The 24,289-nt window shown below is 41.9% G+C and overlaps 1 protein-coding gene across 1 annotated transcript in view; it reads right to left on the minus strand.

Annotated features, from left to right (window-relative positions):
- hivep2a (HIVEP zinc finger 2a) overlaps positions 1 to 14,299 on the minus strand; it is a 124,896-nt gene extending 110,597 nt beyond the window's left edge. Inside the window, exons 1-2 of the mRNA XM_044376707.1 lie at positions 13,854 to 14,299; positions 425 to 483 (exon numbers count right to left, since the gene is read on the minus strand). The gene's annotated coding sequence lies outside the window, so the exon portion shown is untranslated. The remainder of the gene's footprint in view (positions 1 to 424; positions 484 to 13,853) is intronic.
- Positions 14,300 to 24,289: the final 9,990 nt, after the last annotated feature.

The raw sequence follows: 24,289 nt of genomic DNA on the forward strand, positions 1-24,289 counted from the left end.
TGATGATGATTATTATTACAAAGTCTTTTTTTTTTTTCCACCATTTTCTACTTTGGTTGGTTCGTGCGGCGCTCTCTCTCTTCCTGTGGGGAGATTTCACCTTCAAATAACAACTAGTCTCACCAACAGTTTCTCTTCATGAGTTAAAATCAACCTTTAAAATTCATCTGATGGTGAAACTTCACCACTGAAACCACTTACATTTGATATTAAAATCACAAAAACTCCTCATCTGCATCGCTTCTGTTCTGTTTTTCCACCTTTTCGAAAACATTTTGTCAGTCAGTTCTCGATAAATTCTACAAACGTCACCGAAATCAACCACCTACTAACTTCATGTCACCTTAAAAACACGATTTTATGTTTGCTCATTTCCAAAAGGCCACAATCACACACAAACAAAAGACAGTTTTGTGGATCTTACCTGGTCTAACTGTTTGTCCTCTGGTCCAGTTTAGCAAGTCCACCAACCGGTCACAGCCCCTGAGGGAGAGACAGAGACAGAGAGAGCATAAAGACATCAGGTACTTTTATTTAGATCCACCTTTAGTAAACGCTCTCCATGTTCTGTAACGTAAAGATTTTATCATGCAGCAGCAGGAACAGGAGTTCTGGTCTGTCCAACAATAAAACAGCACATTTTAAGGTAGTATATAACGGTCAGTAAGTTTTTATTAACGTTTTCAAGACTGGAATGTTGTAAAAAGTAGTTTTTGCCAGCGGTTCCAGTGTTATACTGTGAGGCCAAAAGGCTTTTGAAAAACCTCTTTCAAATATTTAAAAATCATTTTCATTATTGTTAATATTGTTGAAAAATGTGTCTGTATGCTTTCTCATTCTGTTCTTGTAAAGCACTTTGTAATCTCTGGTTTCGATAAGCGCTATGAAAATAAACTTTATTATTATTATATTATTATTATTATTCATGCTTTGAGTAAGACTCCGTAGTTCCATTCCATAACATACAATGATATTTTACTTTCTGTCCAACTTTGTGTCAACAGTTTGTGTTTGACCCTTTCCTCTTTCGACACGACAATGCTCCCGTGTACAAAGCCGCTCCGTAAAAAAAAAGGAACTGTTTTTGTAGTTTTTGTTGTGGAACAACGTGACCTAAACCTCATCCGACACCTTCGGGACCTTCTGGAACGCCGACTAATGCGTGCGAGCCAGACGTTATCGCCCAACATCAGCCGCCAAACTCACCGGAGGGGGATTTTGAAGAACTTGTACTATTTGATTACTTGAGTAATTTCATTTTTATGCTACTTTATACCTCTATCACACTGCCGTTCAGAGGCTAATGTTGTACTTTTTACATTTATTTGACAGCTGTAGAAACTTTACAGGTTGTTCATAAGAAATATAATCAACAAATAAAGATACTTAGCAGTTTATAAAGTATTAACAGTGCTGACACATCCAATAATGTAATAAATATATGAAATGGACCATCCTGCATAATGAGTACTTATACTTTTGGTAGAGAAAAGTTGCAACTTTGTTTTTCATCATCTCACAACCTCCCACATTATCACACATCTCGTGACCCTTAGAAGGGGCCCGACCCCTACGTTGGGAACCATTTGACTTAACTGTATAGTAAAGTAGTTCAACCTAACTTCATCTAAAGCAGCTGCAACGAGTAAGTGTGTACTTTTAATTAAGTAGGGTTATAAATGCAGGACTTTTACTTGTAATCGAGTACTTTTACATTGTAGTATTTCTACTTTTACATTAGTAAAAAAGTACTTCTTCCATCACTGGATATGCAGTAAAGCATCTAGCAAATGTTACCAGTTTCCAGGTTGTGGACACATTATCAATTGAGTTAAAGGTCAAAAGGTCACGAGACTCTCTTAGCACATAAACATCAGATTTAAATTTACATCAGTGTTTTATTTGTTTTGTGCTACCATGGTGACATGCTGATCTTGTGGTTTGTTCTCTTAAATAAAAATAAAAAAAACAACCAAAAAACCAACAACATCTTCATTCCCCGACGTCTCTGTTGTTTCCGTAGCGGATTCTGAACACTTGAGACTGACATTTCAAACTCTCACATGAATCCAACAATAAACAAACAGAAAGGAAAAAAAACACACAGATGACACTCCGTTTCAGAGTGTCAGATCACTCGTGTCATCCATTTGTCATCTTGATTTTCAGTTTTCTTTTGTCACTTTTTTTTTCTTCGGGGTGTGTGTGTGTTTTTTTTTTAAGCCCGTTGGGGTTTCTGTTCTGTCTCACTCGCTGAGATTGAATTCCTTTTCATCCGCTGATATTTTTTGAAGTGTTTTTATCTTTTGTATGGATATGCAAATAACTCAACCTAAACCTACAGCAGCAGTAACTGTCTGTGTTTTCATTGTGACACCGCTAACTGTGCTGTGGAAGATAATATCGGACCGGGCAGCGGAGCCTGGGAACGACACACCAACCAGAGTCAAACATAGTGAGGTACATTAATGCTTTACTGCTTTTTAACCAAAACTACACAGACTTTTCCTGACAAAAGCTGCTAATTATATACTTTAGTCCATCAAAGTCATTAGAAAAGTAATCATAAACATCTAAAATAAAGTTTTAGGGTGAAAATTGTATTTTTCCCAGTCTTTACGAATATTAATAAAGGCTCATTTATGGTTAGGGATTAGGGTTAGGGGGGTAGGGTTAGGGTTAGAGGGTTGGGGTTAGGGTTAGAGAATTAGGGTTAGAGGGTTAGGGATTAGGGTTAGGGGGTTAGGGTTAGAGGGTCAGGGTTAGGGTTAGGGTTAGAGGGTCAGGGGTTAGGGTTAGAGGGTTAGGGATTAGGGTTAGAGGGTTAGGGTTAGGGGGTTAGGGTTAGAGGGTCAGGGTTAGGGTTAGGGTTAGAGGGTCAGGGGTTAGTGATTAGGATTAGGGGTTAGAGGGTTAGGGGTTAGGGTTAGAGGGTTAGGGTCAGGGTTAGGGGGTTAGGGTTAGAGGGTTAGTGTTAGAGGGTCAGGGTTAGAGGGTCAGGGTTAGAGGGTTAGTGTTAGAGGGTCAGGGTTAGAGGGTTAGGGTTAGAGGGTCAGGGTTAGAGGGTTAGTGTTAGAGGGTCAGGGTTAGAGGGTTAGGGTTAGAGGGTTAGGGTTAGAGGGTTGGGGTTAGGGTTAGAGAATTAGGGTTAGAGGGTTAGGGTTAGAGGGTTAGGGTTAGAGGGTTAGGGATTAGGGTTAGGGGGTTAGGGTTAGAGGGTCAGGGTTAGGGTTAGGGTTAGAGGGTCAGGGGTTAGGGTTAGAGGGTTAGGGATTAGGGTTAGAGGGTTAGGGTTAGGGGGTTAGGGTTAGAGGGTCAGGGTTAGAGGGTTAGGGTTAGAGGGTTAGGGTCAGGGTTAGGGTTAGAGGGTTAGTGTTAGAGGGTCAGGGTTAGAGGGTCAGGGTTAGAGGGTTAGTGTTAGAGGGTCAGGGTTAGAGGGTTAGGGTTAGAGGGTTAGGGTTAGGGTTAGAGGGTTAGTGTTAGAGGGTCAGGGTTAGAGGGTCAGGGTTAGAGGGTCAGGGTTAGAGGGTTAGAGGGTCAGGGTTAGAGGGTCAGGGTTAGAGGGTTAGGATTAGAGGGTTAGAGGGTCAGGGTTAGAGGGTTAGAGGGTCAGGGTTAGAGGATTAGGGTTAGAGGGTCAGGGGTTAGGGATAGGGGTTAGAGGGTTAGGGATTAGGGTTAGGGGTTAGTGGTTAGGGTTAGAGGGTTAGGGTTAGGGGGTCAGGGTTAGGGTTAGAGAGTCGGGTTAGGGATTAGGGTTAGGGGTTAGAGGGTTAGGGTTAGAGGGTAAGGGATTAGGGTTAGGGAGTTAGAGGTTAGAGAGTTAGGGTTAGAGGGTCAGGGGTTAGGAATAGGGGTTAGAGGGTTAGGGATTAGGGTTAGGGGTTAGTGGTTAGGGTTAGGGGGTTAGGGTTAGAGGGTTAGGGTTAGAGGGTCAGGGTTAGGGTTAGAGGGTCAGGGGTTAGGGATTAGGGTTAGGGGTTAGAGGGTTAGGGTTAGAGGGTTAAGGTTAGAGGGTTAGGGTTAGAGGGTCGGGTTAGGGATAGGGGTTAGAGGGTTAGGGATTAGGGATAGGGGTTAGAGGGTTAGGGATTAGGGTTAGGGGTTAGTGGTTAGGGTTAGAGGGTTAGGGGTTAGTGGTTAGGGTTAGAGGGTTAGGGGGTTAGGGTTAGAGGGTTAGGGTTAGAGGGTCAGGGTTAGGGTTAGAGGGTCAGGGGTTAGAGGGTTAGAGGGTTAAGGTTAGAGGGTTAGGGTTAGAGGGTCAGGGGTTAGGGTTAGAGGGTCAGGGGTTAGAGGGTTAAGGTTAGAGGGTTAGGGTTAGAGGGTCAGGGGTTAGGGATAGGGGTTAGAGGGTTAGGGTTAGAGGGTTAGGGATAGGGTTAGAGGGTCAGGGGTTAGGGATAGGGGTTAGAGGGTTAGGGTTAGAGGGTTAGGGATAGGGGTTAGAGGGTTAGGGTTAGAGGGTCAGGGGTGAGGGATTAGGGTTAGGGGTTAGAGGGTTAGGGTTAGAGGGTTAGGGTTAGAGGGTCAGGGTTAGGGTTAGAGGGTAAGGGATTAGGGTTAGGGGTTAGGGTTAGAGGGTCAGGGGTTAGGGTTAGAGGGTCAGGGGTTAGGGAGTTAGAGGTTAGAGGGTTAGGGTTAGAGGGTCAGGGGTTAGGGTTAGAGGGTTAGGGATTAGGGTTAGGGGTTAGTGGTTAGGGGTAATAACCCTAAAATAAAAATAATGAGCTGAGATCAAAAACATCCCCCTCAGGTACTCTTCCATTTAAATAAAGACGTTATACGTCTGTGATGTTCAGCTCACTCCAGCATTTTTTGGTTTACCTGCAGTACTTTCCCTCAATATTTACCTCAGTATGATTCCCTACATTTCCAAAACGCCTTCCTCCAGAGGAAATGCCTGAGCTCTCAGTATTCAGCTGGGTTTTACAGGTACATAGAAGGCATGAGTGATACTGCAAGTGCAAAATGACAGTTTCCCACTTAGAGAAAGTGAGAGTTCTGCACAAAAACCCAACAACCGATGTTACTGCAGCGTGTCTGCAATGCACGCTGCCGCCGCCGCTCTGTTTCACTTCTGTGGGTGAAGAAATGTAGATTTCTCCGAGTATGACTGTTGAGCGTCGGTGCAAAATAGCGGCTCTAGATTGACATCAAAGGCGGTTTACTGGTGTTTTAGATCACTGGACCATTTCGTGTTAGTCATACTACAGAGCTGCTGGGAATATGATGTCATGTCATTGACATTTGAGCAGTTAATGAATAAGAAAAAAAAAAACTGTAAAAACGTGTTTTTCTTTGAATCTCTGTAATAACAATAAATCCTTAAGAGCACTCCTTCAAGAAGACATCATCACACTAACACATGTGATCTCATACTGCGAGCACTTTATGAATAACCTGACATGGAACAAAGGCCTTGAAAGTTTCAAACTTATCCACAGATTTTACCCAAAATTCAGAACAGATATTGATATCAGTCGTTTGTTTTATTGTAGTTGCCCTGAGATTCATTTGGTGCTGCCGTCATGTCAATAAAGAAAAAAATGTAACCAAACAATGAAATGGTTGAGTGTCGGAGTTGTACATGATCAGAGATGGTGGTGGTGATGGTGGGGGGGAAGGAGGGGGGGGGCGGGGGTGATCTCATTTAAATCTAAATCCAGTATCAAATCAGCTTATCAAATCCAAATCCTTTCAAATCTCTTATCAAATGTTTCTCAACAATTGTAGATGAGTTGATGTGCTAAATGATGTGTAGATCGCTCTTCGCTAATAAAATAAGAGACTCATTAAGAGATTCGTTAGCCTCTGAGCTTATAAATTAACTTGTTTCATTTCTTAACAGGAGTCAGATGACAAAACTGACATGGTAAATGGTAAATGGACTGTACTTGTATAGCGTCTTTCTAGCCTTCCAACCACTCAAAGTGCTTTTATACTACGAATCACATTCACCCATTCACACACATTCATACGCTGAATGGGTACAGGGGCTACCATACGAGGTCCCAACCTGCCCATCAGAGGAAATTTAATCATTCATACACTGATGGAACAGCCATCAGGAGCAATTCAGGGTTAAGTATCTTGCCCAAGGACACATCGACATGCCGATCTTCCGATTAGTGGACGACCCTCCTGAGCCACAGCCGCCCCTGACATCAGTTTCATTACTACATTTAAACAAAACCACAAATCTTTCACCAACTTAAGTGCTTAAGTTAAGTTACTTAACACAGAGGAGGCTCAGGATGGGAACCCCGTCCTCTGGTGTCAGAGACTGAAATGTGACCCCCGACTATACGCTGCTTCCTGTAAGACGTCAAAAGCCAAAAAGGTTGGAAACCACTGGTTTGATCTTTTGATAATGTGTTGTATATAAAGCTTGTTATATTATCCATAGATGAGTAACTAAAGCTGTCAAATAAATGTGTTGGAGTATAAAGTAGCATCACATGGAAATACTCAAGTAAAGTACCTCATAATTGTGCTTAAGTACAGTAGTTGAGTGAATGTACTTCCACCACTGCAGTTTAGTTGTATGTAGAAGTTGTTTCTAGAGCAGACAGGGTTGCTTTAGGTCAGTGGAGCAGCTTTAAATTTTGCAGGGAGGGAAAAAGAGTTGCTGCATATGTTGCTGCATATGTTGACTGTAGGGAGTTATAATGTGTTTCCAGTTTACAGTAGAAGGAAAACTCAATGTTGGTTGTGTCAGTTGGGATTTTCTGATTACAAAACACCGATTTAGCTCCACTGTCTGATGCATAAATGCATGAAGTGAGGCTAATTACAAGCTGTTTGAGAAAGTAGGCCAGTTTGGGTAAAGGTCTCTCTCTCTTTCTGTCTTTTTATCTCTCTCTCTCTCTCTCTCTCTGCTCCTTCAGTGCGACACGTATACAGGTGTGGAGGGACAGACGAGGTGGTCACTGATTGGCCGAGACTCAAGACTGAGAAGAAGGAATGAAAAATATCCTCAGCTGGCAGGAGCGGAGAGAGGGAGAGTTTCCTTTTTGTACAGCTGGGAACAACAAGAACAACGAGATCACACACACACACACACACACACACTTACACACGCACACACACACACACACTCACACACACTTACACACACACACACACACTCTCTCACACACACACACACTCACACACACACAAACACACACACCCTACTGAGCAAAGTGCTTCAGATGAAAAGTGTGTCAGCAGCTGAGAGAATAGACACACTCCTCTGTTGGTACAGCTCGGAAACCTCTCATCCTTTCACCTCCTCTTCTCCGGTCTCCTTTCCTCTCTCCTCCTCTTGTTTCCTCTTTCCTTACCTCATCTTGTTTCCTCTCCTCTCCCCTCCTCTCGTTTCCTCTCCCCTTGTTTCCTATCATCTCTCCTTGTTTCCTCACCTCCCCTCTTGTTTCCTCTCCTCTTTCCTTGTCTCCTCTCCTCATTTACTCGCTTCTCCCCTTGTCTTCTCTCCTTTCCTCTCCTCTCTCCTTGTCTCCTTTCCTCTTGTTTCCTCTCCTCTCTCCTTGTCTCCTCTCCTCATTTACTCGCTTCTTCCCTTGTCTCCTCTCCTCTCCCCTTGTTTCCTCTCCTCTGCCATCCTCATTTCTTCTCATTCCCTTCTCCCTCCTCTCTCCTTGTCTCCTCTCCTCTCCTATCTCCTTGTCTCCTCTCCTCTCCTCTTGTTTCCTCTAATGTTCTTCTCTTGCGCAACCTGTCTCCTCTCCTTTACCCTTCACTCCTTCACCCTTTATCTCCTCTTCCTCCCTCTTTCCATTCCTCTTCTATTGTTACTCTAACTTGCTCTAACTAACTTCACACTTCTTCTCCTCTTCTCTACACCTCCTCCTCCTCTTCTTCTCTCCTTCAGGTAAATTTATATTCAACCAGGTATTAAACCAAACCACAGAGGAACATTTTACCAGAAGAAGCTAGTCGACCGACTCATTAGGCTTTATGTGTGTGTGTGTGTGTGTGTGTGTGTGTGTGTGTGTGTGTGTGTGTGTCTTAATAATTCAGCCGTCGCTGTCAGGACCTCAGTCACCGGAGCGCTCTCAGGTTCCTCTACAGCTCTCAGGTGATCACACACACACACACACACACACACACACACACACATGCTTACATACAGGTGAGACTGTGCAGCTGCATTCGAAAGCAGCACAATACGGAGAGATAAACTACATTCAGCTCAGAGTGACGCCTGAAATCCTCCTTAACGCTCAGAATTCATCTCTCTCCGAAGGAGGCCAATTCACTTCATACTGTTGGATGTCTCGGCGCCGTGTCGCTGTGTTGCAGGTGCATTATGTTGCGCTGCAGGTGTTATTTGGGCACAATAACACACTCTGAGCAGAACTGATACATCACAATAACAGACAATACCTCAATGCAAACAATAGTGACGTTTCATCCGTCAAATCCGCCGATATAGAGCGTTCAACACCTGCTGCTCCAGCGTCTATCCGGCTCTATCTTTCCACCTGACCGTCTGCACAGATGTGTTTTCATCCATGTTTATTTTTCAGCTGGATCACATCTGGCGCTCGTCTAGAAACCGTACTCAGTCTGTAACTCTCCTCTGTGTGAACGTGACGTTGCTTTGTGGTTTTGGGGTTGTGGAGTAACTGTGCTCCTAACATTTTGCAACCCTCATGTATGTTTTATGGGGTGGACAAAATATTAGGAACACCACCGCCAGCCAACTACGACCTCAATAACAAATATAAAGTAGATTTATAAGAAAACGTATAAGCTTCGTAAAAGTAGAATTCATGGCAGAGATGTTGTAGACTGAGCAGGTGTTCCTGATGTGCTGCTCTTTAAAGACCCACGCAACACTTCAACTGTACATCTGATGCACTTTTGACTAAATCCCAGTGAGTTTTGAGTCTTTTTTCTTAAATTTTTTTATCAAATATCAAAGATAACAAGCTAGTAGATCAGGACAACGTCTTCAAATTACTTTCTCTGTTTGACCAACAATCAGAAAAACGCTTTATATTCAGATTAAAATGACATGAGACGCATAAAGCAAGCAAATGTTAACAGTTGAGAGGCCGTAACGAGCAAAGTTACTTTTCAAGCGATTACGACAGACAAATTTTAAATGTTGGAATAAAATCATGAGAGTTTTGCTAAAGTTGTGGCTCGTTCTCGTCATCTGGATTGTTTGGTGTGAGGTCACATCTTGACGTTCTGATAAAATCAAACATGTTTAATCTTATCAGGAGTTTTTCGTCTTGACTGAATTAGTGAAGTTCAATGACGTCAACATTGTCGATGACGAATAGGTGCGCTCTCTCCGGCGCCAAACAGGAAGCGGGTAAAAACCTGGTGAACAGTAAACACGGCGGGAACTCCGGGGAGTCCTCGCCGTGTGTCTCCGTTCTCTCAGACGGGGTCGTGTCCACATCATTCTGCGGTGTCTTCTCTTTTTCTTTTTTTGGCTGGTTTCTCAGAACAAAACCACTGCGCACACACACACACACACACACACACACACACACACACACACACACACACACACACACACACACAAGGGCAGCTGTGGCCAAAAGCTTACTTGTGTTTCTGCTCCATTGTTCAAAAGTTTTTCTCTTCTTGTAAATTTCCACCAGGAGCAGGATGGGAAATAATCTCAAAAGGAATCTAGTTGCAGTCTTTTTTAAATAACGACCCGGTCTTTGCAAAATTATGACACATTGTCTTTAAATGTGAGAAGGTGTTTAGTCTTTTAAAAAAAGTCTTTTCAAAGTCTTCTAGTGTATGGTCAGCATTAGACAAATAATCTGTTATTGAAGTAATTATCTCGGCGCTGCGTGCAAGATGTCGCTATTAACGGTTTTAAAAGAACATCAGCGGAGAATCTTATGAGAGCTGATGGTGTTTATCATCGTCGGTACAAGCAGACGACGAAACGCTTGATGGATGATGAACCTCAGTGAATGTAAGCTGTGATGAAAGCTCAACTGTGAGAGAGAGTGTGTGTGTGTGTGTGTGTGTGTGTGTGTGTGTGTGTGTGTGTGTGTGAGTGTGTGTGTGTGTGAGTGTGTGAGTGTGTGTTATTCTATCACACCATGCCATACATCTGCTGTCATCTCAAATTCTCCAGCTATGATGTGTGCGCCTTGTTAATTGACAGCAAATGCAAACTTTAACCATCTGGAGCGAACTAACAGACACCCGGATAGAAAGAGAGAGAGAGAGAGAGAGAGAGAGAGAGAGAGAGCTACAAGAAGGAATACAGAGTAAAGGTGAGTTTGCAGGTAAATAGACATTCAGGTTTAAGGCACCTTGTGGGGATTTTGCTCACTAGTTGCACTATGGAGCAGTTTTTTAAAGAAGGAGTCGTTTCTATTCGAGGTTTTGTGTTTGTCTCATGCATGTGTGCACACTCGGATGACATGATACACGTTCCTGCCAATGGTTTCACACTATTCCACTGATCCACAGGTGGCTGTAGAAATGCAGTAACGCCTGCTAACAAGTAAACATGGATGTAAACAACGCAGGTTTCAGAATGTTAAAGAAAAAACAGCTTTACAAATGGTTTTGGTTCTTTAGCTGTTGATATTTGCAGGTTTAATGAGGAAGAAAATGCATTCAACAGGTTTTTTTTAGACTTTAAGCGAACACAAAATGCCTTTTAGACTGAAAGTTTTACAAGAAAACTCTGCATTCCACCTTTAATTCTTTCAAAAATGAAACGAGGCTGCTGGACAGCATCAACGTCAACGATTCTGACCTAAAATGAACCCAAAATGTGTTTGTAGAAGTGACTACAGCACACTTACTGTAAGCGTCTTTGGACAAAAAACAAAAAAAACAAAAAACCAGATCAAGGGCCATCTTTGAACAGACTAATGAAATGTAATATATGAGTGTTGTTTCAGTGGCTTGTACACACTACAGCGATGCCACCTCCCACACACACACACAGGTCTGAAGCTGGCATACCAGTCCTCATATGCAGCCACCAGTCTGAGGCTAACCATCGCTAAATACTAGCTATTTAAAACTGATGTGACCCAGCTGCTTTAAAGTGGCAGATTGGACACTTCAAAACTTAAAATGCTCCCAAAACTTTCTGTCCTTTTTTTTCCTCTTTCCTCCACTTTCAACCATAAACATTTGCTTTCATCTGACACTGATTATTGTCAGCGATATCCGTCCGTGCACTTGTCAGCTGTACATACAGCACTGTGCAAAAGTTTTTTAAGGCACACACACACACACACACAGATGTTTAGATCCTTAATCCTAATGCAACACCGTCGTCTGATTGGTCCCAAATGTATTTCTGCGGCATGACAACAACAACAACCCCCAAACATCCAGCCAGAGTCATAAAGAAGAACTATCTTCAGCAACAAGAAGAACAAGGAGTCCTGCAACAGATGGTTTGGCCCCCGCAGAGTCCTGATCTCAACATCATGGAGTCAGTCTGGGGATTAACATGAAGAGACAGAAGCAGCTGAGACGCCCAAAATCCACAGAAGAAGAACTGTTGCAACTTCTCCAAGACGCAGGGAACAACCGACCTGAAACACTGCGTGCAGGTGAAGCTGTTTTAGATTAATAAAAACTATTTATAGCATTTTTAAAAACTTTCACATTACTGTACGTACTAGTAAAACAATCATCTTGCATATTGTACTTCACACACACACGCGCGCATGCAAACACACATACAAGGCCTAAAACTTGTGCAGGAGACAAACTCACACCTCACTCAGTCTCTCTCTCTCTGCGCTCCCAGCGTGCGTGCATGCATGCATGCATGGACGCGCGCGCTCTCCTACGCAGTACACCACGATAGCCATCTGAGGTGGCAGCGGGACAGATGGTACGTAGGTCGGGCCTCTCTAGCCGCGCACGCTTTTACGCACACACACACATTTACCACAGGCACGTGCGCATTCACCAGTCCTGATAGCAGAATACACACATACTGTAATGATCTCTTAAAGCTCATAACACAAACACAAACAAGGTTTTTTTTTTTTTTTGCAGCAGCAGCAGCATCCGTAAACATCATCATCAGTTGCACGGTCTATTTTTTTGTTTTTAATTCTCTGGTGTCGACATTTAGCTCCCGTTCTCTCTCTCTTAATTGTTTTGCAGCGCACTCAGCTTTTTTCATGGTTTCTAAAAATATCATCTTTACAGTGTCAATCCTGGTTCAAAATTAGACGCTTTTTTCCTCACCAACAAAGGCAATAAAAACACACAGATGTGACAGTAATGTTTGTGCAAATAAGCCCGCAGAGAATTCCGGTTTTATTATCAATAATATCACAGGCTGTTATAATCTTTCCGTTGTGTTAGTAGTTTTTATTTTATTATTTATATCTTTATATGTATTTTGCATTGGACGCTTGATTTTTTATGCCTCCTTATTGTTAATGTGTGCTTTATTTGCGCCTCCTGTGACATATTAAACATCAAAGACGCTCACTGACAAATAAAAGTCATGTTGGCAGCAGCTGGGCACCACAGTGTCCTTCAGCCGCAGCTCAAACCCTCATGTTGCCAATCATCCGGCCCCGCTGTGGCGTCCTTGAGCAAGAATCCCTGTCACCTGTTGCATACAGTAGTAGTGTTTGACCCTGACCTCTGACCTCTGACCTCTCTGTGGTGTTGGTGTTGGTGTTTGTAGGAGGAGCAGGGGAGGGAGGGAGGGGGGGGGAAAGGAAAGCTACAGATGAGTAGCGGATCAGAGGATTATGACGCGCAATAACACACGACCTGCTTATACTACGAGACTGTAAAATCTCCTCTATGGAAATGCAGTGAAGAAACAGTGAAATATATTTTTTTTTCCAGCGAGAGCGTATCAGCAGGCTTGTTAAAGGGAGAGAGAGGCAGAGAGAGAGAAGCGCCAAAGGCCCGGCCGTACGTCGGAGTCTCCCCGGCCGGGGCCCCTCTCTAGACGGCAACACGTCATGGAACATTCCCGGAACCAGCCAGCGCACCACCCACCATCTCTCTCCCTCTCTCTGTCGCTCTCTCTCTCTCTCTCTCTCTCTCTCTCTCTCTCTCTCTCTCTCTCTCTCTCTCTCTCTCTCTCTCTCTCTCATACAGACACACAAACAGAGGAAACAAACGATGTGCATATGAGATAAAGTCACTCCCTTCTGAAAAAGAAGTCACAGTTTTCATTTGTGGAGACAAACTGTACAACAACATAAACTGTACTGTAGCAACAAGCCCTCTATTTCACTGTGTCAGGAATGTCACACTGGTGAACATACTGTAGCAGTAACAAGGAAATACCACAGAGAGTGCGCTAAGGTCACACTTTAAACTCACTTTTCAACAGTCCGCGCGCACTACACACAAGTGATTATAAGAATATTATGGGGACGTTATGAGGATTTGCAGGTGAACTTTTAAGCCACCCAGAGGCTGTTTGTTGCTGCTCATAAACGCGCAAATACAGAAAATCGACCTCTCAGATCACACCATCACACCCACCCGAGCTTCCACTTTCACAGCTTCATATCCACCAACACCCCCCTCTTCTCCTCCTCCTCCTCCTCCTCCTCCTCCTCCTCCCCCCCTCTCTCTCCCTCTATCTCTCTCTCCCCCGGCCTTGCAGCCAGGCTGGCCGTGCAGGCTACTGCAAATTCCTCAGGATATTACGCAACCCGAGTAATCTGCATGCAATGCAATGCGTGCCCGGGGTATTCCCCCTGCATAGCCTTGCCCTTATAAGCTAAACAAAAGACCAAGTGCCATGAGAACAGAACATAATGTCCGTCATTGCGCAGAAAACCCCGCTGTCAGTGTGAAATGTGTGAGAATATGTCCGGTAAGGGTTCCGTTTTTTCCAAACCCGCACTTACCTTCTGTTTGCGCTCCGGCTGCGCGTCTCCGTCTCCGTGCGAAAATGACAACAAGCAAACCCTGGTGACAGGAGATCCGATTCCGGGCAGGCTTGACACCTCGCTGATTGTCCGTTAGAAACAGCCAGAGGACGGTTCTTAGAAATCCACAAGAGTCGAGGGGGAGCGGTGAAAACGTCGCGGCGACGCGGCCGATGGAGGAAAAGTTGCGCGTAAAAATGGAAGGAATCCTTTCCGACCGGATTTCTGCTGCCGGAGCTCCACTACTGCAGTCAGACAGACAGTAAATGTGTGCGTCTGACTGTGTTGTGAGTGTGTATGTGTGCGTGTGTGAGGGTGAAATCGGGAGACACATACACACGCACACACACACTCATACGCACACGGGGGTTATTCCAAGCGCCACTTCCCAGAATAGCAGCATAGAGGAGAGGGAGAGAGAGAGAGAGAGAGAGAGTGAGAGAGAGAGAGAGAGAGAGAGAGAGAGATAGACGGGGCGGCAGAGAGCGAGAGAGAGGGCGTGTATATGTGTGTGTGTGTCTGTATGTGTGTGTGTACGTGTGTGTATGTGTGTGTGCTTGTGTGACGTCGTCGGATCCCCCAGCGCGCAACAAGGGCAGAGGGAGGGGAGGGGAGGGGAGGAGGAGCACTGGCCGAGGACGAGGCTCTGTCTGCCGGCTCAGAGAGAGCAGGATTCCCCGGTCACCTCTGGAGCGACCTGTCTGTCTGACTGAGTGACTGTCTTCCTGCCTCCTTGCTTCCTGTCTGTCTATACAACCAGCTATAAGTTACGACTGGACCTGAATACATTAACATACAGCTTGCATATGCATGACCTATTTATAATATTGATATATATGAATATTATGAATATATTCGTAATCATAAATATATTTTAATAAATAAATACTACTAACAAAAATAGAAAATTCTAGTTTACAGTTAGGCCAAATAATAGTCATTGTTATTGTTATTGTATATAATAAATATATCCCACTCTCTGAAACATGCGTAGTTATTATTGTTGTGTGATAATCTGATCATATTTATTTACGAATATGACAAATATAAACTTAATAATGAAGATACTGGAACATTTTGACACAAGAATCTTCAGGCAGAAAAGCAGAACACACCTTAATACTGTCGTCATCTCAGTTGATGTCATAGTTTAATGGTTCAGATAAATTAGCACTAACCAGTTGACACATAAACTGGGATATTTTAAGGGTCCCGGGGGAGTTGCCCACTTGGAAATCCTTAGAAGGTGACACCATAAGGAAGCCTAGCGTCCCTACGTGGTCCATCTCGGGGGGGGGTTCTGCACCTTCACGTCCAAATGCAAACGTTCTGTGTGGCTGCAGGAAGTTGCAGTTTGCCTTTCTTGTAACTGGGTGGACAATAAGGCAGTGGAGGTTGACAAGCAGAGAGTGGATGAACTGAAGGCAAAAGTTATCATGATAATATAGTCTAATATGCTTTTGTCCAAAAAGTACAATCCAAACTGCAGGAGAAGAAGAAGCCAAGAAGAATTCATTGAGAATACACATTATGTAAATAGATCGACTTCTTATCGTGTTTGTATTTGTTACTCCTCGTTCTTATCTGTTCCTTGGTTCCCTGCACTGTTGTAACATGCGAATTCCCCCCTCAGGGAAGTCTTATCTTATCTTATCTTAATAAGTGCCCTGATGTTCAATATATCAATATATAAAGTATGTCGTCAAGAACTTTATTGTCATTATGCAAGCACAGCTGAATTGCAGTTGCATTATCGTTGCATTTGTATTTACAACTTTACACATATTTACGTCACACATTTTTTTATAAAGAAAACACAAGACAGAAATATAAAAATATCAGTGATGAAAAGTGCAGAATCTAAGCCATATAAGTACAAAATATAACAATATAATATACATGAAATACAACTAAGAACACAGTAAAGGTGCGGTGTACAGGGGGGCTGTTGGATGACGTCTATCGCACATTATCAGTGCTTAAGTGACATGTAAATAAAATAAATGTTGCACCCACCCAATGATGGCAGCATATCAGTCTGAAATATTGTGCAATAGATAAATGTATCAGTTTTCCAGTCTACTTCCTATATAACATCACTGGTAACCAACATGTTTTCTTCTTGTTGACCCTTAAAAACAAAGTCTACTCGTGACCCTTCGTTACCAGTCGCATGTTTACTGGTTAAACAGTCCGACCAAACAAGGATTTTTTCTTTATCTGCCTGAGACGGTAAAAAAACACAATGAATCACCAGAAAAAAAATGAGAGGAAAGTCTTGTTTGTGTAGCAAAATATGTTTCTTGTGGTTCCTGTCCCTGTTAGTCATGCCAAGTCGGGAGGTTGTCTGAGTAACACAGTGGTGTTTTGCAGGAAAGAAAGTGGGAGAGAAAAGGCAAAAACATGTTTTCTGTAGCGTTTATTTATTGATTTGCAGTATGGATGTAGCGGTTTGTGGAACATGGACGCTGATGAGCAGGGGTCTTGTGTGCCTCCTGCCAGATTTTCAGGTGGATCTTCAGCATTCAGACAACAAAGCCACTCCAGCTCCGACTCCTTTCATCTGTAAAACACATTTAGGAATACAGAGGACCTCATTTAGGCTGCCCTCCTGCTAATAAATTAAATCAGCCTTTTTTTCCCCCTCCCTTTTAAACAGGTTCAGATGCAGCTACCCCCTTTGCGCTAATGAACTACACGAGGTTTTGTAAGTGCCTTTTAGCGACAGGTGGCGGGTTTGATAAATGACAAGAAACAGCGCATCCTGTAACTGAAGCATCGCAGGTTTGATTCCTCCTGAAAGCCGAAGTAATCTGAAATGTGAAAACTCAGGCTCTGACGTCAGCGTCCGCCGCGATAACAAAAGCAGTCAGACCTTTTGCACAACCCTCAGATCTTCAAATAGCTCCCGTTGTACCTGGGAACAGATAATGACACATAATGGTCTGATAATTGTCTCGATGACATCCGTCCATTCACGGCGCCGTGAGAAGTTATCCAGAGTGAGAGCAGAGGAGAAGGTGGGTCAGATGCTCGACGGGGGCAGAGCGGTTAGACTTAGACGGTGACCTTTTGTTGTGGAGTTTTCACCTTTAAAATGTATTTAAATCATCTAGTTTTATCTCGAAGTGTATGATTTATACACTTTATCTCAAAGTAGACACATGCCATAAATGCTACTGGTCAAAAGTTTAAGAACATCTCAGTTTTTCCAGTTTTTATTGATATTTACATAGTTTAATGTCTCAACGTTCTTCCAAACATTGTTGCAGAAGTTTCCACAAATGTCTTTGCTTTCACTCGTCCAGTCGTTCTCTTCTTCTACGGTTGTTCTGACTGAACCTGGAGGTTTGTTTCGGGTCATTATCTTGCTGGAGGATGAACCCCTGACCAGGTAGGTGTAGATCAGAGGGTGCTGCATGGCTCTGCAGGGTGCTAGTCGCCAACTGTGGATCCAGCAAAACAGCCCCCAGACCATCACACTTCCTCCTCCATGTTTTTATACAGACAGAGGGTTTGCAAGTAATTAAACAAACCTGCATCGAGACTTAATTTGCATTGATTGCTACAGAAAAGCTGCAAGCTGTTAAATCATTCACATAATTTTTTATTTTTTTCTTACTTCTGGCAGTTTAACACTTTCTTTTGTACCATTTAAGGTTACTCACTGCACTAGAACTGCTTAAATTTCAATAAAAACTGGAAAAAACATGGGTGTGTTTTTGACCTTTAGTGCAACTGCAAGGTTTTTAGTCTTTGTTACATGTAATTTCACTCTCTCTCTCTCTCCCTAAATTTCCTGTCTATCTTCACTATAATCTGTCCAGTAAATGCATACGTTGCCAAAAAAAAGAATGGCGGTGACATGCAAAAAAAAAAAAAAAAAAAAAAAAAAAATGGGAGCCTGATTCCAACCACATAACCTGAGCTAATGCAGCCACAGAGAGAAACATGCAATTATTTCATGATGTATTTTTCAGTGTTTTCCAGCACAGACTGTTCGCCAGCAGCGGTGTGAATCTGTAAGGTGTGAATCCAACCTTGCTCTAACAGTTTTGATGCCAGTTAATTTGGCAGCTACCCTGTAATTCCAGCTCTTTAAAAAAAAAAAAAACACCATACAGCACAACACTTATACACATGATCAGCAGTCTGAGCTGCACACACTGTGCTGGGTGAGGAGCGGAGGCAGCATCAGGAGCTTAGCTCAAATACTTTATCGAATTTATAACCAAAATCTGTTAAATTACTGCAAAAAAAACCCAGTGAGGTATCGCTCCGGTCGACACAGAGGCTGCGGGATACAGTTGCTAGGAGCACAAGCCAGTTTGGTAAGTAAATAGACGGCGACAATGGCTAATCAAGAGACTATTTTCTGTCTTTAATTGTTGGTCAGACCACGTGGCATCTACCGCGGCTGGAGGCTGAAGCCAATGTGGAAATACCTTAAAGTGTGACCGACGACCGCTACACGCTCCGACTGAGTCATTCTGGTCTCATTCTCTAAATTTTGGCCGTCTAATAAGTGCTGGTGGTCACTTTGGAAATTATTGCTCCTTTAATAGGATTTGAAGACTTATAATAGCTTTGATGTCTGTCCATGTGGGAGTTGATTGACAGCTCTGACTGACAGTTTTACACTCTTGTTTTCCTTGATCACTGACTAGAAACCTACTTTTTATAGTATTTATCACCAAAACACTTGTGATAGATAGATAGATAGATAAATAGATAGATAGATAGATAGATTTCTGACCTCCAGCAGCACAATTTCTCAATGAAAGTCCGCTGTCTGAGCCCATATACTTGCTTATCCTTAGTGTGTGTGTGTTAGTGTGTAGTTGTGTCTTTGTGTGTGTGTGTGTGTTTGTGCCGGCCAGCGATAAGTGGATTAACGTCTGCCATCTCCCATAAGAGGCTCATCGGGATGTGACCTCATCGCCAGTGACCCCGGAGTCCCCATGGCGACGCCGTGGCAACACAGCACCATGGCGACGGAGAGCTGCAGCAGCTTTCTGATGCGACAATTTGCATCTGCTTTTCATACGAAGCCCAGCAGGAAGGTGTATGCAGTCTGCAGCTCTGCAGGGTGTTAATACTGATGCTGTTTTTTGACATGTATACTGTGTACATACTCTATATGAGTAAATAGACGTCTACAGGGGGTTTTCATCCGAAGAAGCAGTGCAACCACACACAAAAAAACAAACTCCCGAATGTCATTAATAAACCTCAGAAGAATGATTTTTATCTTCAACAATTTTTGCCAGCAAAATGTCTTCAGATGACTCATAACTCATAACTATAATTTGCTTTGCTTTCAGACCAGCTGTCATTTTGATGAAGTGGATGTGAGTTTTTCCACATATGCCATTTCATTATAATGAAACACCATCAATTTCTCCTCGTTTAAAACGTGCTGCCTGTTTGTTATTAATGTTCGAGTGTCTCTTTGGATAGCTGAAATAAAAATAACTACTGTTGAAAAACACATCACCGTATGTATGTATGTACAAAAAAGCTGTACTTAACCGGGATCATAATCATTTTAATAGTGGTTTCCAGTTGCATTAATTAGACAATCATAATAATGAAATGATATTCTATATGTATTTTAAAAAGGCAGCTGTGCACATAATGTCTGTGAAATACTGAAACTAAATGAGAACAAAGACATATATACATTATACCTTCTTCCTCTTCCTTCTCTTCCTCATATCAGTAACAGTGTGTCAGCAGCTGTGACGTTAACATTTATGGTAAAGCAGTTGTTTATGTGTGACTATTGTTCTTACTCATAATTTTCATTGGTACAAATTACCATAATTCCAAATATCTATGGTTTTCTACAGCTTTTTATGAATGAGCAGACAGTCTATCAACGTAAGTATCAATACATAACTGAGTGTCCTGATATATAAATACAATGAGAAGACAGAAGCAAAGAACAACATGACAAGAAGTGAAGCTTCAAAGCTACAAAGACGACGATAACGCAACACAGTAAATTTGTTTGGGGACGAAGTAGATTTTTCTGTTCTCGCACATGCTCAGTGGTGTCTGCCTTACACAGAACTACTCTCTAGAGACTGAAAACATCGCTGTTATTAGTCTTTGGAGCCGTTTCTTAACAAACAAATGTGACCAAACTCTTTGAGAGGGAATAAAATACATCATTCATTGGTAGTTTGTCCCTGCGCATGAGATTTGTTGACAGTAAGAAAAATATAGAAAATCTCCTGCCTTATTTGTATCATCTGATTAAAGTTAACACAAAAAGTATTGATTCATGGTGCTTTAAGGAGACATTGGACGGATGATACAAACATCTTTCTGAGAGCTTTGGATAAAGTACAGTAATCGTCTCCAACAACTTAGCATTAGCATGCACGGAGCTCTCTATGACACACAGATGATTTTGTTGCCAATCCCCTCATCAGACTGAGTATCAGCTTAAGTAATGAGTGTGGCCACAATCCCAGAGAGTGAGTCATGTGTTGTTCTTTAATGTACTGGTACAAGTCCTAGACTGGAACTCTAAAGCCCCTTTTTACACAGCCAGTTCAAGGCGGGAACGTTGCACCGTTATTCCGCCATTAAACCGCCGGCCGAGGTAGTCACACTGCCACAAATGGCGGAATTATGCTGGTTTTGTTTGGTTCAGTGTAAAAAAAGCAGAGCCGGCATGATGACAGGTCATCTTCATGGTAATATTGCAGGATCTCTGTATAAAGGGGGCTTGAGGCTACATCTGAGGCTACGTCCTCTCTTTTCAGTGTTTGCATTCACCATATAGTTCAAAGAAAAACAACCGGTAACGAGGAACCTGCTGAGCTCTTATGGGAAGTTGTGAATAATCCATTACATCACAGAGGTGGACCCACACTCACACACACACACACACACACACACACACACACACACACACACACATACTCACAAACAACCAGTCGCCTCAGGCTCTTGTCCCGGAGTCAAACTGTATCGCTCTGCAAGACAAAGCACTTCTGTGACAGCTGACTGATTACTAATGCTTACTCATACACACACACACACATTCACACACCACACACGCACACACAAACACACACACACACACAACACAGCGAGACCGCTCCTCTAGTTACCACACCTAGTTTCCCATAGATTGCCAGTGAGCGAGTTGTGTTCGTCTGACACAGGGCTTTTAAAAACACGCTCTATATCTTTCCATCTTCTGGTCTTTGATTCTTTTCACACCAGCACATTAATATCTGTCACTGTGTCTTTCCCCTTCCCTTGCACACACACACACACACTCTCTCTCATACACACACACACACACACACAAACTGTGATCTGTGTGTTAAGGTGCGGCTCAAATGTTACATAAAAACTGGAGGGTAAAGGCCAAACTACCTGGGACATAACAGTTAATAACAGTTAACATAACAGAGTGCAGATGAGATAGACAGATAGACACACATACACACACACACACACACACACACACACACAGTACAATGTCAACGTTGTCACTATACTGGCCTGTATGGGGCTAAACAGCACCCCTTACTGGTCTGCATCAGTACCTGCACTAATACATTATCTTAAAAATGATTGAAAATCAATATGAAGAACATGAATCATGTTTGTGATATATATATATATACAAGCTAAGATTTATGACTCGCTTGGTCTCACTTTAACACTGAAGCTTCTAGTCTGTATCTTCGGTTTAAATGATACAGCAGAACATGTTTTAAAGTATATTTTGTGAATATGTTGGTATGTGGCAAGATTATGTATCCTTCAGATATGGATCAATGACAAAAGCCCTAACGTGATGATGTGGTTTGAAAAATACCTCAATGTTATTCCATATGAAAGGCTATTGTATATATTTTAAGAGTTAATTAGTATTAGGAATGATTCACAAATTAGGCCTTTAAAATATTTGAATTTATCAGTGACAAACTTATAACCAGATGTAACAGTGGTTAAATATATATTTTGTATATAAATGTGTACATTGTGTACAATAAATTAAATAATAAATGAATAAAACATATACAAAATGTTTATGACATGACAATTATCTTAGTATTTACTTTTTAACTTTGCTTCAGTATCACCATCATAATGCTTATTATTGGTCTTACTGTATCTACTGTAGCTACGTTGCAATAAAGCTCAGCTTTAGTTTAGTTTTAGTTTTATTTCTGTGTCTTGCTAAGAATCTGGCATCTTCCAGTGACACACAGGCACAAGCATGTAGAAAAAGAACAGAAAAAGAAAAAATAAATAGAGTAATAGAGCAATATAGCATAAATGTTATCATCGATGTTGGTGTTTCTTTTTAATTTTACCCCTTTGTAAATGGTAAATGGTTAAATATTGTTTCACCCAAACCCCCAAAAGCATAAAAATAATATTTTCCAACCATTAAGTTTTGGTTTTATTTTCTCCGAGCTTTAAGATATCCGGCTCTTAGATTTCTGGCCCCACTCCACTGTTTTCAGAAAAAACGTCCAAGTCACTTTGGAAAATCCAGAGACCCAGTGAGTACGTTTACATTCACCTAAGTGTCTTGGTTTTGAGTCTTATCCTGGTGTTATGGTGTTTACATGGTTACTCATATGATCACATGCTCATGCGTGGGTCATAAGTTCAGTATTTGTTTTAATTAGTTAAACGTGTCATAATTAATACAGGAGGAAAGCTTGCATGTTGCAAATTTGGTGAATCGTACACATGAAAACACACTCACTGTCAAGAGAAAGTAATAGTCGCTATCAAAATGATTGACTGTAAGGTCTGTGGACTGTCCAAAATAACAGGGACGCTGTTACATTACAGTTTCATTTTACAAACATAACTTTAAAATCAATTTAAAGAAGAAAAAATTTGCCATCATCCAAAACTCCTTTAATGAATATGGGCAAATTCACCAGCGCATATCGACCCAGTAGCCTTACTCAAGGGGTCCTGACACATAGTGAACCCAAACCATTAAATAGTAATTCCACACATCTGCGTCAACATGAACCCAATCAATAATGCGAGCGTCTTTTAGACTATGGGCAGTCTAAAAGGGCACCAGTGGTTGTGGTGGACACCAGAAGCACTCCTGTGTGTATTTCTTTTTTTTCCATAACTATTAAGTGTTTTCCATTAGCGGCAAAGTCGATATCTCAAAGCTTATGCAAAATACCACAAAGTCTAGTGAAAAAAAATGTGTTTAACCTTTAACTTTTTGATCCTCTGACAGCTCCATATTCTGCAGACAAGCTCTGTTTAAGCATGTGCTGTAGGATGTACAATTGAGTCAATCACAAAATTTCCAATAATAATACATTTTATTCATACAGTGCTTTTAAAAAAGGCACTCAAAACCACATTAATGATTCTCCCATTCCAAAATATCAATAATGTCTCTTAGGTTTATTAGCTGGGACATCAGGGTTATTAGTTCACCAGCAAAATGTACCAAAATCTTCAATCACTTCACCAGAATGAACCCCAGCCTCTGTTTACTACAAGAAACTCATCTCACAACATCAGAACACCTAAAACTCAAGTCTAAATGGATAAATTAGATTTTTCTCTTCTTATTGCCTAGCAACAAATCACCCGGTTTAGACAGATAATCCGTGGAATTTTACAAAACATTTTTGGCAACTAATTTCTCCCCTATTTTCCAGAATGGTCAGTGAAATACAGTCATCAAGAAACATACCACCAAACATGAACACTGCACTCATTTCAGTTTTTCTCAGGACCCCACCCTAACTTCCAGTTATAGATCCACAAAAGTAATTAACTGTGACCTAAAAATAATCAGCAAAGTATAAATCAACAGAATTGAATCTGTTATAAACTTACTAATCCGCCAAGACCAAACATTCTTCATAAAAGATAAACAATTATCCACTAACATGCGGCGCTTATTCAGCCTTATCAACATATCTTAGAGAAATAGTCTAAACACCATCATTGCATCACTAGATGCTGGAAAAGCCTTTGATAAAATCAACTTCACATTCCTGTTCATCATCCTTGAGAAAGTCAGTTTTGGGAAATCTTTCATTCAATGGATTAAAAATGCTATAACTCACCCTTTGCATCTGTTATTACAAATGTTCATACCTCACAACGTTACTCACTCCAACAAGGCACGAGATAAACCAATTTTTCATTTAACCTCTTGCTGCTGCTATTTGTCAGAATAACAACATTACAGGAGTACAAACAAAACACTTTGAACACTAAAGTTAATATGCTGACGACATTCTTATATATCTACGAAACCCATCAACATCATTTCCAGAACTCTCTAAACTCAGACTATTCAATAAACTCATCTAAATCCACTGCACTACCACTCTATGAGGGGGCCTGGGATGCTGTGGCTAAAAAGATTCCCTTTACAATAA

The sequence above is a fragment of the Thunnus albacares genome, chromosome 16, assembly GCF_914725855.1.
Source record: "Thunnus albacares chromosome 16, fThuAlb1.1, whole genome shotgun sequence".
NCBI lineage: Eukaryota > Metazoa > Chordata > Actinopteri > Scombriformes > Scombridae > Thunnus > Thunnus albacares.